Genomic DNA, 13,898 nt, shown 5'->3' on the forward strand with positions numbered 1-13,898 from the left:
TAAGAGTACTGACTGCTCTTCCAGAGGTCCTGAGTTTAATTTCCAGCAACCACATGGTGGTTCACAAAATGCTGTATTTGGAGAGAGTGTGGTAGGGGTAGCAGCTTTATAAGCAGTTCCTGGGTGCTCACACTGAGAAGATAAAACATCAACACTCCAGGGACCAGTCAATGATTTTAAGTTTAGAAATAGTCTTTTCAAAAGGGAAAAGCATGGAGAACTTCGTGAATCATCTTTGGATATCTTTGCATCTTTCTCCTCTGTGCTCTCCTTGGAGTATCCCTGGCTGTGACAGGAGAGAAGAGCTGCCCTGGGCCCCAGAGCTCCAGCCAGTAGATGCTGCAGACCTGGTCATAGTATGCCAGCTCCTCTCCAAATGATTCCCTTCATTAGGAGTCATCTGGAGGTTTAGGGAGGGTGATTGCACCAGGGAGGCCATTTGGCATTGAGCTGATTATAAGTGCAGCTGCAGGGGCCCTCTCCCTGATTAGACCCAAGATGCTGAAGCCAGATGAATTACTAATGAGCTGGTAGGAGGTAGGGGAGACTGACATTGTCCTTCTGTGTGTTGAGAGAAGTCTTAGGTCTTTTCATTCTACAGAGCAACAGTCTTTCTTAAATTTGAAACCATGGAAGAGTGCGTGGAGTAATTAAGCCAATCTTCCCAGAGCGTATCCCTTTTCCTAAGCACTGCCCATTATATCCTGCATAAGCTATGACTTCTGGGTCATGCCGATTAAGAGCTAGGGAGGAAGGAGAATGGGGACATGACTGAATGCTACTTTCAGAGGTATGGCTTGGGAGCACAGCAAAAATTTAAACCAAGTAGGGTCTTTCTCCTCATTTGATTGCAAGAAACCACCTAAATGCAACACAGCCAGGTTAGTATTATTTAAGCAATGTAATTCTATCTCAATTACAAACATTAAAAAAAAAACCCCTATTATCCTTGATTAAATCTAAGCACAATAAAAATGCTATCCAGTTGGGTTTTTCCCCTCCCAGAAATGAAAGATAAACTACAGTTCTAAGTTCTAGTTGTAAGGCTAGCATTTTGCCAGATTTTGTGGTGGTAGCAAACCCTATATTTATTTGAAATTGCTTAAATTTGTACTCCTCCCAGCCTGATTGAGCTAATTAGAACCCATGGGGAATTATACGGGTAATGGAGGGAGCTGTGGAAGTATAAATATGCAATGCAATTAGTCCCTGTCTTTGTGTGTGTGTGTGTGTGTGTGTGTGTGTGTGTGTGTGTGTGTGTGTGTGATAATCTTGAAGCTCTTAAGCAAAAGATTTAGAACAATGGAAGCTGTTGATTCTCAAGCTGCTATGGGAGTCCATAATTATGATATAATATCTTACCAGCCTCTTCATGCATAGAAGGGAATGTGAGTAAATAAACCCCAGCAATTTCCTCCACCTAACGTTCTCGGTATCAATAGCATACTTTCTCCGTTCTTTTTTCCTCTTGCTTTTGTTTGTTACAGAGCTCAGAAATTCACTCATTTGAACATTTTGCTCACAATTGAAGGACTTTATTGCATGGGATGGAGTTTGGTTTGCAGTTCGGTGAAAGGCTATTTAGATGTTATACATAAGGAAAAAGCGGCTCCCCTTCAGTGCCCTACACCTAAAACACCTAACCCCAATTTTGCTGACTACTGTTAATGTTGTAAGACCCTCAAAGTCTCAGCCTAGGTGCACCGCCCCACAGAACACAACTTGACTATAGATCTCTGCAATGGCAGGAGGTTTATTTTTGGTCTGACATTTGTGGGGTTGCTCAGCCACACAGGGAGAGTCAAGCCCGAACTCACAAAGCACACATCTTTTGTACCTTTTTGTGAGGGGGGTGAACTACTATATTGTGATTGGTCCGTGAAGCAGGAGTATAATTTTATTTTATTTATTTATTTATTTATTTTTTTTAGACTTTATTTTAAAAAACAAAGTTAAAAAAAATTTTAAACATTTTTGCATAAATGTGTACAAATACAACTGTGTCAGTGCTTGGCTTTTTTTTTTTTTTTCTTCTTCTTTTTTTTTTACAATGAGCAAAAAGGACATGTAATACAGGGTGTAACCTGGAATTTGTCAATGTGTTCTTGGTGTGTAAGGATTGAGCATGACTTTTTTTTTTGTTTTGTTTTCTTTTTTCTTGGACTTCACACAGTCTGTGAGTTGTTTCTGGGGCAGTGCGAGCCTCTGGGGTTAGCATCCCACTATCAGTGACTGCATATTATGTCTGTTCTTTTGTGACTGGGTTATCTCACTCAGGATGATCTTCTCTAGATGCAGCCATTTTCTTAAGAATTTGGTTAAGTCATTGTTTCTGGTGGCTGAGTAGTATTCCATTGTGTAAATGTACCACAATTTTTGTATCCATTCATCTTCTGAAGGACATCTGGGTTCTTTCCAGCTTCTGGTTATTATAAATAGAGCTGCTATGAACATTGTGGTGCATGTATCTTTGTTGTATATTAAAGTGTCTCTGGGGTATATGCCCAGAAGTGGAATAGCTGGGTCTTCAGGTAGTACTATGTCCAATTTTCTGAGGTATCACCAGACTGATTTCCAGAATAGTTGTATCAGTTTACAACCCCACCAACAGTGGAGAAGTGTTCCCCTTTCTCCGCAACCTCACCAGCATCTGCTGTCATCTGAGTTTTGGATCTTGGCCAATATGACAGGTGTGAGGTGGAATCTCAGGGTTGTTTTGATTTGCATTTCCCTGATGGCTAAGGATGTCGAGCACTTCCTCAGATGTTTCTCAGCCATTCGATATTCCTCAATTGAGCACATTTTGTTTAGCTCTGTACCCAATTTTTTAATAGGGTTGTTTGATTCTCTGGTGTCTAGCTTTTTGAGTTCTTTGTATACCTTGGATATTAGGCCTTTATCTGATGTGGAGTTGGTAAAGATCTTTTCCCATTCTGTTGGCTGCCGTTTTGTTTTCTTGACAATGTCCTTAGCCTTACAGAAACTTTGCAATCTCATTAAGTCCCATTTGTTAATCTTTGACCTTAGTGCTTGAGCCATTGGTGTTTTGTTCAGAAAATTTTCTCCTGTGCCTATGTGTTCTAAGGTTTTCCCTACTTTCTCATCTAATAGTTTCAGTGTATCTGGTTTAATGTGGAGATAGGAGTATAATTTTAAACTCTTCGGTCAGAAAGGGGAGAGGAAGAGGGGGAGAAACTTTGGCAGTAAGGTTGTTGACAATTTGTAGTTCTCCTTGGAATTCAGTACAGGAAGAGGCAGGGGAGCTGTTCCGAAAGCAGTTATTAGTTTTGTTTTGTCTTAACTCAGTTGGGTCAGCGTAGCCTGGTTATTCTGACCTGTCTACTAAAACTTTGTTTTTACGTTTTAAAAATCTTGTTTATACATTCTTAAAAACTTTGAGGGGGTTTAGGCTGATAATGTATATTTGAACTTTTCTATGAGACCTTGTGGCTGTCATTCAGTAAATTCTGTCTTCAAAAATGGGTGTTTTAGAAGTCTCAGAGCCCTCCAAAACTTTATTTTTACATTTCCCTTTACATTTTTTAACTTTGCTTTTTACATTCCAATGTAAGTTTATGGTAGAAGACACTTGAATTTCGTCATATTCGCTTTGATTTGTTAGGACTACCTGAGCCAGGTTACCTTCCTCTATAGTCTTCCTGATACTCCACAACAGAAAGATCATTTCCAGCCTCCCTAGTACTTACGATAGTCATACTTTTTCTTTACTAAAAATGACATTAAATAGCAAAATATACTGGCAAATATGTGTGTGTGTTTGTGTATGTCTGTGTATATGTGTTGATGTGTGTGTGTGTGTGTGTGTGTGTGTGTGTGTGTGTATGTGTGTGCATGTATATTTGAGTATATAAATGAGAAAGACCACAAAACACAGGACAGACCTGGTGTTCTTTAATGTTACTCTCCCCAGATTTCTTGAGCAAGGGCACCAATTTTTTTTTTTTTGTGCTGGGCCCTACAAGTTGTGTAACTAACTGTACACAAGTACAGAGATCCTGCCCTTACTCAGCAGGCCATTTTGTTGAGTAGGTCATTGTGCAATAAGCCACAGTGCTGACAGAGGAATTCTGCAGCTTAGGTGGGGACTGACTGGGTTCACTCTTGGTGAGACACCTGCCTGTCTATCTTAAGCTCAGGTCTTGGAGCTGCTTGGTCTTCAGAAGTCACGACTCTGTCATGGAGGAAGAGAAGTAGTACTCACAAGTATTTAGGAGCTGTGCATGGGGCTAGGAGGAGTTGGGAAAGAAGGGTGCTTCCAAAAATATGGGAATTTGAATTTGCACGACATTTTAGCATTAGAAGTATCTGATCTTTAATATGTGTGTGTTGAGAATGCTTTAAGGATGTATCACATAGAATTTGCAGTTTTCAGTACTTCATTGTGAGTAGTGGTTACCATGCTGTACGTAGGTTCATTAAAAACATTTGGAGAAACTTCATTCAAGTGAGAACAAGCAATTGAGGACAGCACAGCTTTTTGCTGTGACCACAGGCTGTGACGCATGTCTAATGTGTCTCTATTCAGATTTGAGATGACGGGTCTCTTCTGTCACTGGTGTCAACAGTTAGCTCTGAAACCCACATTGGCTGGTTTCCGATTCTGTTCTATTCCCCTGACTGTGATACCCTTAGTCCCTGCCCCACAGTGTGACAACAGTCCCCTGTCTTGTTACTGGTATTAAGTCATGAAAAATAATATAGGATCTTCAAAGCACTTTTGCTGTTGTTTAATTACAAGACTCATAAGAGCTCCTCATTCTTTCTTCTTGTTAATAATTTTATTTGTTTACACTTCAATGATCTCCCCCTTCCTGTTACCCCTCCACCAACCCTCCATCCCACTCCTCCTCTCTCCACTCCTCTTTGCCTCTATGAGGGTGCTCCTCCATCTATTCACCCACTCCCACCTCACCCCTTTTGCATCCTCCTATGCTGGGGCTTCAAGCTTTCCTCCGCTTCCATTGATGTCAGATAAGGCCATCCTCTGCCACACATGTATTTGGAGTCCTGACTCCCTCCATGTATATGTACTCTTTGGTTGGTGGGTTAGTCTCTTGGAGCTCTGGGTATTTCAGTTAGTTGATACTGTTCTTTTATGGGGTTCTTATCAACTGCTATGTTTGTCATGTGGCTTTTCTTTAAGAGACATAGTTTCTATTTCAATGCATATATGGTGCCAACAACAGATCCAAGAAATGGTTCCACCCATCTAGCTTAGCAAACCAATAAGTTTGGGAGTGCTTACAGGAGGAGGGGTGAGGGGTCACTTACACTGGAGCATGGGTGAGAGGGGTTACACACAGGAGCAGGGGTTTGGGTCATTTTCAGGAGTTAGGGGTTACTCACAGGAGCATGGCTATGGAGTTACTCATATGAACACGAATGGGGAGTTACAAAAAGTATGGATAAGGTGTTAATTATGGGAACATTGGTTAGGGTCGGCCTTTATAAATGTGGATAAGGGATTGTACTGGCTGGTTTTGTGTCAACTTGACACAAGCTGAAGTTATCACAGAGAAAGGAGCCTCAGCTGAGGAAATGCCTCCATGAGATCCGGCTGTAAGGCATTTTCTCAACTAGTGATCAAGGGGGAAGGGCCCAGCCCATTATGGGTGGTGCCATTTCTGAGCTGGTAGACCTGGGTTCTAGAAAAAGCAATCTGAGCAAGCCAGGGGAAACAAGGCAGTAAGCAAGATCCCTCTATGGCCTCTGTTTCAGCTCCTGCTTCCTGACCTGCTTGAGTTCCAGTCCTAACTTCCTTTGGTGATGAATATCGATATAGACATGTAAGCTGAATAAACCTTTTCCTCCCCAACTTGCTTTTTGGTCATAATGTTTTATGCATAAATAGAGACCCTGACCAAGAAAATATAGAAACATTGGTGGGGGCATGCTACAAGAGTGTGGGCGAGGAGTGCACACTGAACATGCCTGACTGAAACATAGTTACATCACTGAAAATTCCACCCCATCCTGGGCTATAACTCAGGAAAGCTATTATATGCAATACATTCCCTTCATTCCTGCAGGGCTTGTAGACAGCCTCACAGAAAAATGCTCTCTCCTCAACACCTCTTACTCCTTGTATAACCTTGGGAAGGGGCTTCATGATATTTATACATTTCTGCATTTTGTGAGCCTGGTAAGTTACCTGAGCATCTTTTTCCCTCCACTAGGTATTATTTTAAATTGAGGAAGTAGCATCACAACAAAATTCTATTAGTAAATTTAAATTATAATTTGTTTTATTAAGGAACAAAATGATTTTTTATTTTGTTGAAAATGGATTTCTTTTTTCATACAATATGTCCTGACTATAATTTCTCCTCCCTCTACTCTTCCCATTTCTTTACCTTCCTTTCCCTTCATATTTACTCATGTTCTCTCTCTCATTAGGAACGAACATGCTTCTAAGAGATAACAATCAAATGCGACAGAATGCAACGCATTTAGATGATGCAAAAACTATTTTATCAAAGTTGGATATGGGAACCCAACAGGAAAAAAAGAGTTCCAATGGCAGGTATAAGTCAGAGACCCACTCTTTCACATAGTCAGGAGTCCCCTCAGATATTAAGCTGATAGATATAATATATAGGCAGAGGGCCTGTTACAGACCCATGTAGGTCTTCTGTCTCTAGATTATATGCACCTTCTTAGTTGTTTCAGAGGGTTTTGTTCTCTTGGCATCCTCCATCCTCTCTGGCCCTTACACTCTTTCTGTCTTCTCTTCTGATTCCCTGATCTCCAAGGGGAGGAATTTGATGGAGAATGAAAGCAAATTTAGACTCTCTCCACATAGCGTCTGGTTGTAGATCTCTGCATCTGTCCCCATTCTGTTTGTCAGGGGAAAGTTCTCTTATAACTAGATAAGGCTTCTGTCTTAGAGTATAGCAGGATATCATTAGACATCATTTTAAATGATTAAAAATGATTTGAAACTTTTTTAAAGAATAGCAATGTTTTGTTTTACCCTAGATCTTGTGACTATCCCATTTCTTGTTCTTGGTTACCCAAGCAGTGTTGGGCATGGGTTCCTTCTTGTGGACCTTAGGTAAAACAAGATATTGGTTTGTTTCTCCAAGTTCTGTGGCAACATTGCCCTAGAATACCATATGGACAGGATAGATTGTTGCTCAAAGGGATTGTGGCTGGGTTGATGTCCATGTCTCTCTTCTGGTAGTTGGCAGACCACCTTCCCACACCAAAGAGACTAGAATGGAAGGGTGAAGTCTCCATGTCGGTACCAGCTCAGCCTTTTCATGCTATGGCTGCAGCACAACAAAATTCTACTAGTGCATTTAAATTGGAATTTGCTTTATTTAAAAACCCATCACCCCTGGTATCTGCGGTCTGAGCCAGCCTTGGACTAGTGAGTGAGGATGGGCAGAGCTCTCTTGCTGGTTTGCAGCCCGAGTCTGCCTTAACAGAGTCACTTGATGATCACTGAAGTGAGCTTCTCTGAACCTCAGCTTCCTCACCTGTCAACAAGCGATGTCCTCTGCCTTACATAGACATAGAGGGTGGGGCTAGTAAATTGAGATTATGAACTCTAACACATATTATTCCATTAGTGCTTTGTTCATCCCTTGAAAGGTAACACATTTTCCTACTTCTTAAGGGTTTTATCACATGGAAACCATACTATTTTACACCAAATAAAAACTTCTGTGGCTTTTAGTGTCCCATTCTTTCTATTTATAGAAAAAGTGATTATTAAGTTTAAAAGTTTTCTTTCAATGTTCACTTTAAAAAAATCTCAGCAATGAATTTTAAGAGTATCAAAAACTCTGGGGCAGATTTCAGAATCAATAAATAAATCAGTGATTTATGATTAGAAGATGCTTTGAAGAACACCATCATAGCTTCCATGAGCAGAGGGCCAGGTACTGCTCTGAAATTACCATAAATGAATTTGATAAAATCTCATAAGGCATCTTTGAGAAGTAAGTATGTGATTGTATCAGACAAAAAACATACCCAAAGATACCCTGGCTGGCCAGCACCATCATTCTATACTATGGTAAAAGGTGTTAATATATTTATTATTATACAGGGTTATTGCACTGGCTAGCTTTATGTCAACTTGACACAAATAAGAGTCATTTTAGAAGATGGACTCTCAATTGAGAAGACTCATACCAGACTGGCTTGTGGGAAAGTCTGTGGTTACCTTTTCTTGATGGATTATTGATAAGGGAGAGTCCAACTGACTGTGGGCAGTACTGCCTCTGGTGCTCCTGATGATAGAAGAAAACAAACTGAGCAATCCATGAGGAGCAAGCCACTAAGCAGCATGCCTCCATCAGATCCTGCCTGCAGCTTCCTACCCTGCTTGAGCTGCTGCCTTGACCTCCCTTTGTGATAGAGTGTGACCTGGAAGTATAACATGAAATAGACAGACCCTTCCCTTCCCAGGTTGCTTATGGTCATGTTACTGTGTTCAGCAGTAGAACTTTAACTAAAACAGTTATAGGAGGTCATGTTCATGCAAGTATCTAATATGCTTTGAACATGTCCCCACCCTGCCCACCTTCCCTCTGCTCTTCTCCCCTGATCCATCTATTAATGGATATATATGTATTATATATATATATATCCACAGTGCATACATGACTTTATGCATCTATAAAGTCTCAGACTCACAAATGAGGAAAAATGTGATAGTTGTCTATCTGATAGTAACGTAAATTTTACAATATGGTCTCAGGTTGCATTCATTTTTCTTCCAAGGACCTAATTTCATCTTTTTTTCACAGCTGCATAAAATTTCCTTGTGTATATAATCCACACTTTTGTTATTCATTCTCCTGTAGTTGAACACCTTGGTTAGCTCTATAGCTTGTACTCTTATGGAGACTGCACTAATTCCTCTTGTACAAGTATCTCTGAGATTTGCTGGCTTGGAGTCTTTTAAGTAAATATAAGCTGCCTATAATTGTATTGTGTTACAGGCTCCCAATTTTACGTATGATAAACTGAGACCCCTACAGAAAAATGTCTTCATTTAAGCAAGATGGTCTGCTTGCTTAAATGAGTGTGTTGGGGCTTGAATGAGAACTGGTCCTCAGAAACTTGTGTTTGAACACTTGGCCTCCAGTTGGTGCTGCCGTTTGGGAAGGTATTTGGAACCCTTAGGAGAGTGGGCTTTGAAGGTTTGTAGCCTTACTTTCACTTCCTGTTTCCTGTCTTTGCTTCTGGTGTGAAGATAAAATATGATCTCACTGCTTTTTGGCCTGCCTGCCATGACTTCCCACCACAACACACTCTATCCTCTTGGAACTGTGAGCTAAAACAAACCCGTCCCTCTTCAAGCAGCTTTAGTCACTGAATTTTATTACAGCAACAGAAAAGTAACTAACACAGGGTGAGAGTTGGAAGATCTGCCCCCAAGTCCTGGTCTAAGTCTACCCCCCTCTCCCCGGAGTTATTGGCATGGCAGCCTCACAACCTTCTGAGCTCAGTAATACAATTTCTATTTCTGAGTCTTTCATTAAAGATGCATAATTTGTATAATTCTTTCCTTTAACAGTAATTGTTTTGTTTTGTCTTTCAGAAATCTGGGCAGGAGGAGATAAGCCAATCTATTTACCTGTTGAACCAAAGTTAAAAAAAATAATTAGAAGCAAACAGAGATAGTCCTGAAGCAATAGTGTAGTGGGACTTTTTTTCCTTCTCTCTTCTCTTCTCTCCTCTCCTCTCCTCTCCTCTCCTCTCCTCTCCTCTCCTCTCCTCTCCTCTCCTCCTCCCTCCCTTGCTCCCTCCCTTCTCCCCCTCTTGAAATAGGGTCTCACTATGAAACTGGCTTCAAATTCATACATTCTGCAATTTCTTTCTGAGAACTGTGATTACAGGTATAACCATGCCCGATTTAAACATTTTAAAATCCTGCTTTTTTACATTACCCAAATCTAGTATTAAGGAAATACCCATGAGCAATTTGTTATCTACAGTTTTCCAGAAGAATAGATAGAATGAATATGTACCATGTAAGGGGATTTACTAAATTAGTTTACACCACAGCGGCTGGGTAGTCCAACAGGGGATGTCTGAGGGTCTGAGACTCTGGAAGCTGCTCAGCCCACTGGATGCAGGAAGGACTTATGACCACTGACTTCTCTCCAAACCTCTCGTAGAACATATATCATTAGGAATTAGTTCACAGGCAAGCTCAGGCATGAGGGATTTTAGTAACTTCTGTCTGTCCACAGCCTCTTCACCAGGTCCTGCCTTTAGGTTCCTGCCCTGCTTAAGTCCCTGGACTTGTAAGAGAAACAAACCCTTTCCCCTACAGGTTCCTCAAGATCATGTTACTTACCCCTTTCTATTCCACCAACGGAAAAGTATGAGTGAAAAATAAACCTTTGCTTCTTTTAAATTGCCACGTCAGCTACTTTGTCACAGTGATGGAAATCCTAACACATTTTCTGTTAAAATCATTTAGAAGCTGAAAAGCGAACAGTCAGAAATATTAATCTCGAAGTTAAATTACTGGGAATGTTGGTCCATGTTTGACCTAGAAGAGTCAGAGAAATGCATTTTTTTAAACTTTTGAGAGCCTTTCCATTTGAAGGTAACCTTAATGCTATTAAATTCACAAATATGCAATTTTTTATTACCCAATCGTAATTATTTAAAGTACACATTGCAAACATACAAATATCTACTTTCTCCACATGTCGGTTTCCATTCACCACAGCGTTGGAAATGGGGAGAACAGATTCCCCTTTAACTGCAAGTCAGTAGGTATTTCTTTACAGTGAACTTTACAAAAGGCTTACAAAACAGTAATTAAGAATGATTTTCTTTCTTGTTAACTCACAAGGAAACACTTTCAAAACTGCATTTTGCTAAAATTTCTGTACTAAAATGTAGAAAAACTGAAATACACAAATATTGAAAAGTTAAAAATTCCTTAATTTTTTATTCCTGGTACGACTACTACAATTTACAGGGCAATATGCCCCGATGTGATGAAAAGAAAAAAGAAAAAGCTACGTCAGATAAAAGGCCTCAGGTATGTACATCTAACTGACACCACATTGTATTAATCAATAGCTGCACTTTTTGCAAACTGGGACTGTGACATTCCTGAACAGGAAGGGTTTCCTGTTTAAGCTGCAGTAACTTTTCTGACTGTGGATCATCGTTCCTCCTGCAGCAGATTTTTACAGTTCCTCTAATGCATTTAGGACGACTGTCTCAGAGTAACCTGTAGCTTTCCTGACAATCCCTCACTGTCTCTCCTGCTAAGAACTGTAGCCGTTTCTGTTTTATCTGAAAACTTTCTGCTTCCATATCCACCACTTCCACCTCCAGATTCATAGCCACCAACACAGGGACTGCCTGAGCTTCTGCCACCAGACGCCCCCATGGGTCCATATTTTGATTGTTGGTGTCCACTATCATTTCCAAAGTCACTGTAGTTCCCACCACCACCATAGTTACCTCCACCAAAATTCCCTCCTTCACTGTAACCATCATATTCTCTTCCTCCACCACTATATCCACCACCTTGGTTTCCATATCCTGGTCCACCACCTCCATAACCTCCTCTACCACTGTAACCAGGACAACCACCATAGTTACCACCATCCTCCAAATCCATTATATCCACCATCACCACCTCCATAACCACCTCTGCTGCCACCACCTCACCACCACAGCCTCCTCTTCCACCACAGCCTCCTCTTCCACCAAAGTTCCCTCCACAACCCATAAAGTTGCCAGATCCACCTCCACGACCTCTCTGAGATCCAGCAGACTGCATCTCCTGTTTAGAAAGGGCCCTTTTCACTTCACAATTATGCCCATTAACAGTGTGGTATTTTTGAACAACAATTTTATCAACTGTGTCATGATCATAAAAAGCCACAAAAGCAAGTCCTCTCTTTTTCCCACTCTGCCTGTCTTCCATAACTTCTATGGTTTCAATCTTGCCATACTTTTCAAAGTAGTCTCTCAGATTATATTCCTCTGTATCTTCTTTAATACCATCAAAAATTTTCTTCACCATCAAATGGGCACCAGGCTTCACAGAATCCTCTCTAGCAACAGCTCTCTTTGGTTCCACTACACACCCATCAACCTTGTGTGGCAGAGCATTCATTGCAACACCAACCTCTTCAATGCAAGAGCAGGTCACAAAACCAAAGCCTCTGGAACATTTTGTTTGAGGATCTCTCATAACCACACAGTCCGTAAGTGTGCCCCACTTCTTAAAATGTTCTCTTAAGCTGTCATCTGTGGTTTCAAAACTCAGCCCACCAATGAACAGCTTCCTCAGCTGCTCTGGTTCCACTCAGCCCACCAATGAACAGCTTCCTCAGCTGCTCTGGTTCCACTCAGCCCACCAATGAACAGCTTCCTCAGCTGCTCTGGTTCCACTCAGCCCACCAATGAACAGCTTCCTCAGCTGCTCTGGTTCCACTCAGCCCACCAATGAACAGCTTCCTCAGCCGCTCTGGTTCCACTCAGCCCACCAATGAACAGCTTCCTCAGCTGCTCTGGTTCCTTTGGATCATGGCCCTCCAATTTGAGACCAGACTTGCCTCTTCCAACTCTGGTTCAATCTCAGAAAAGCATTTCAAAGCAAGTTATAGAGAGTTTCCATATTGATGCCTGCTGTCCTGCAGTTCACACAGTTGAACCTAGATTCGAAGAGATGAGAATGGCTTCCTGGCAGTTTGACTGACATGTTCGTGGGCTGCAACAGCTTGAGATGTGGCAAGGTCTACATTCACCTCAGTTTTCCAGGATACCCAATAAAGTAGGTCAGTAGATCACAAAGGGGAAAAATTAGAGGATTGTTTTTAATGATATGTGTATGTGTGTGTGTGTGTGTGTGTGTGTGTGTGTGTGTGTGAGAGAGAGAGAGAGAGAGAGAGAGAGAGAGAGAGAGAGAGAGAGAGGGAGGGAGGGAGGGAGGGAGGGAGGGAGAGAGAGAGAGAGAGAGAGAGAGAGAGAGAGAGAGAGAGAGAGAGAGAGAGAGAGAGAGGCTACTTTAGATTGTCCACAGCACCTGACTATTATTTGTCTCATGCTCTGGCAGGGGCGTGATTTTACCAGCTGAACACAGTTAGTTTGGAATTCTGGGGACTCCTTAGAAGGGATAAAAAATGCTGGAGCCTGGAGAGAGGCAGCAGCTGATGCTTCCCCTGCTGTGGTTCTTGCTGCTGTTGCTAGATTGTGGTTTGCAGGTTTGCTGGGTTTCTGGGTTGGTGGATGGCAATATCCTGCCAGTGAAAATTGAACTTGCCCCAAAGGTATTGACACCCTTAATAAACAGGAAGTAGTCTAATGAGTTGGAAGCCCCCACTCTCCTTTACCTTCTTCTTGGGGATTGGAAAGGGCACCCAATAAATTAGCCAATAGTGTGTGTGTGTGTGTGTGTGTGTGTGTGTGTGTATTGCTTGCTTGAAAACAACCTCAGGTGGTGTTCCTCAGGAGCCATCCACTTTTTTTTTTTTTTTCCTTTATTACTGGTATCTGGAGCTCACTGCTTAGGTTAGATTGGCTGACCAGTAAGCTCCAGGGATCCTCCTGTCTCTTACCTGCTCAGAGATTACAATCTAGAAAAGTGTCAGGGGCTTGGAATTCAGAGAAAAGAGAGGGAAAAACTCTTGAGTGCTTTCTTACATACTAAACCAAGGACTGGGTTTTTCCTTTGACCTTCAAAACAATCCTGTGGGGCTGGGGATACTATTACTTTTCCTTTTTACAGTGGAGAACATTAAAGCCCTAATGAGGTCAAACCTGAATGTCAGACTTTACAGGAGAGCGAAGGCAGAATGTGTTGGGTCTGAGTCCAAAAAAAGTTGTCTGGGTGTCTGGGGTAGTGAGACCTGCATGGTGGGAACAGTGGCTGGGCTGGGTCA

General features: G+C 41.6%; 1 pseudogene across 1 annotated transcript in view; it reads right to left on the bottom strand.

Annotated features, from left to right (window-relative positions):
- Positions 1-11,209: 11,209 nt before the first annotated feature.
- LOC308421720 (heterogeneous nuclear ribonucleoprotein A3-like) overlaps positions 11,210-13,898 on the bottom strand; it is a 155,860-nt pseudogene continuing 153,171 nt past the window's right edge. The window contains exons 2-3 of the transcript in view: positions 12,504-12,583; positions 11,210-12,312 (exon numbers count right to left, since the gene is read on the bottom strand). The product of the transcript in view is annotated as a heterogeneous nuclear ribonucleoprotein A3-like (transcript). The remainder of the gene's footprint in view (positions 12,313-12,503; positions 12,584-13,898) is intronic.

The sequence above is a fragment of the Micromys minutus genome, assembly GCF_963924665.1.
Source record: "Micromys minutus genome assembly, chromosome: 6".
Taxonomy (NCBI): Eukaryota; Metazoa; Chordata; class Mammalia; order Rodentia; family Muridae; genus Micromys; species Micromys minutus.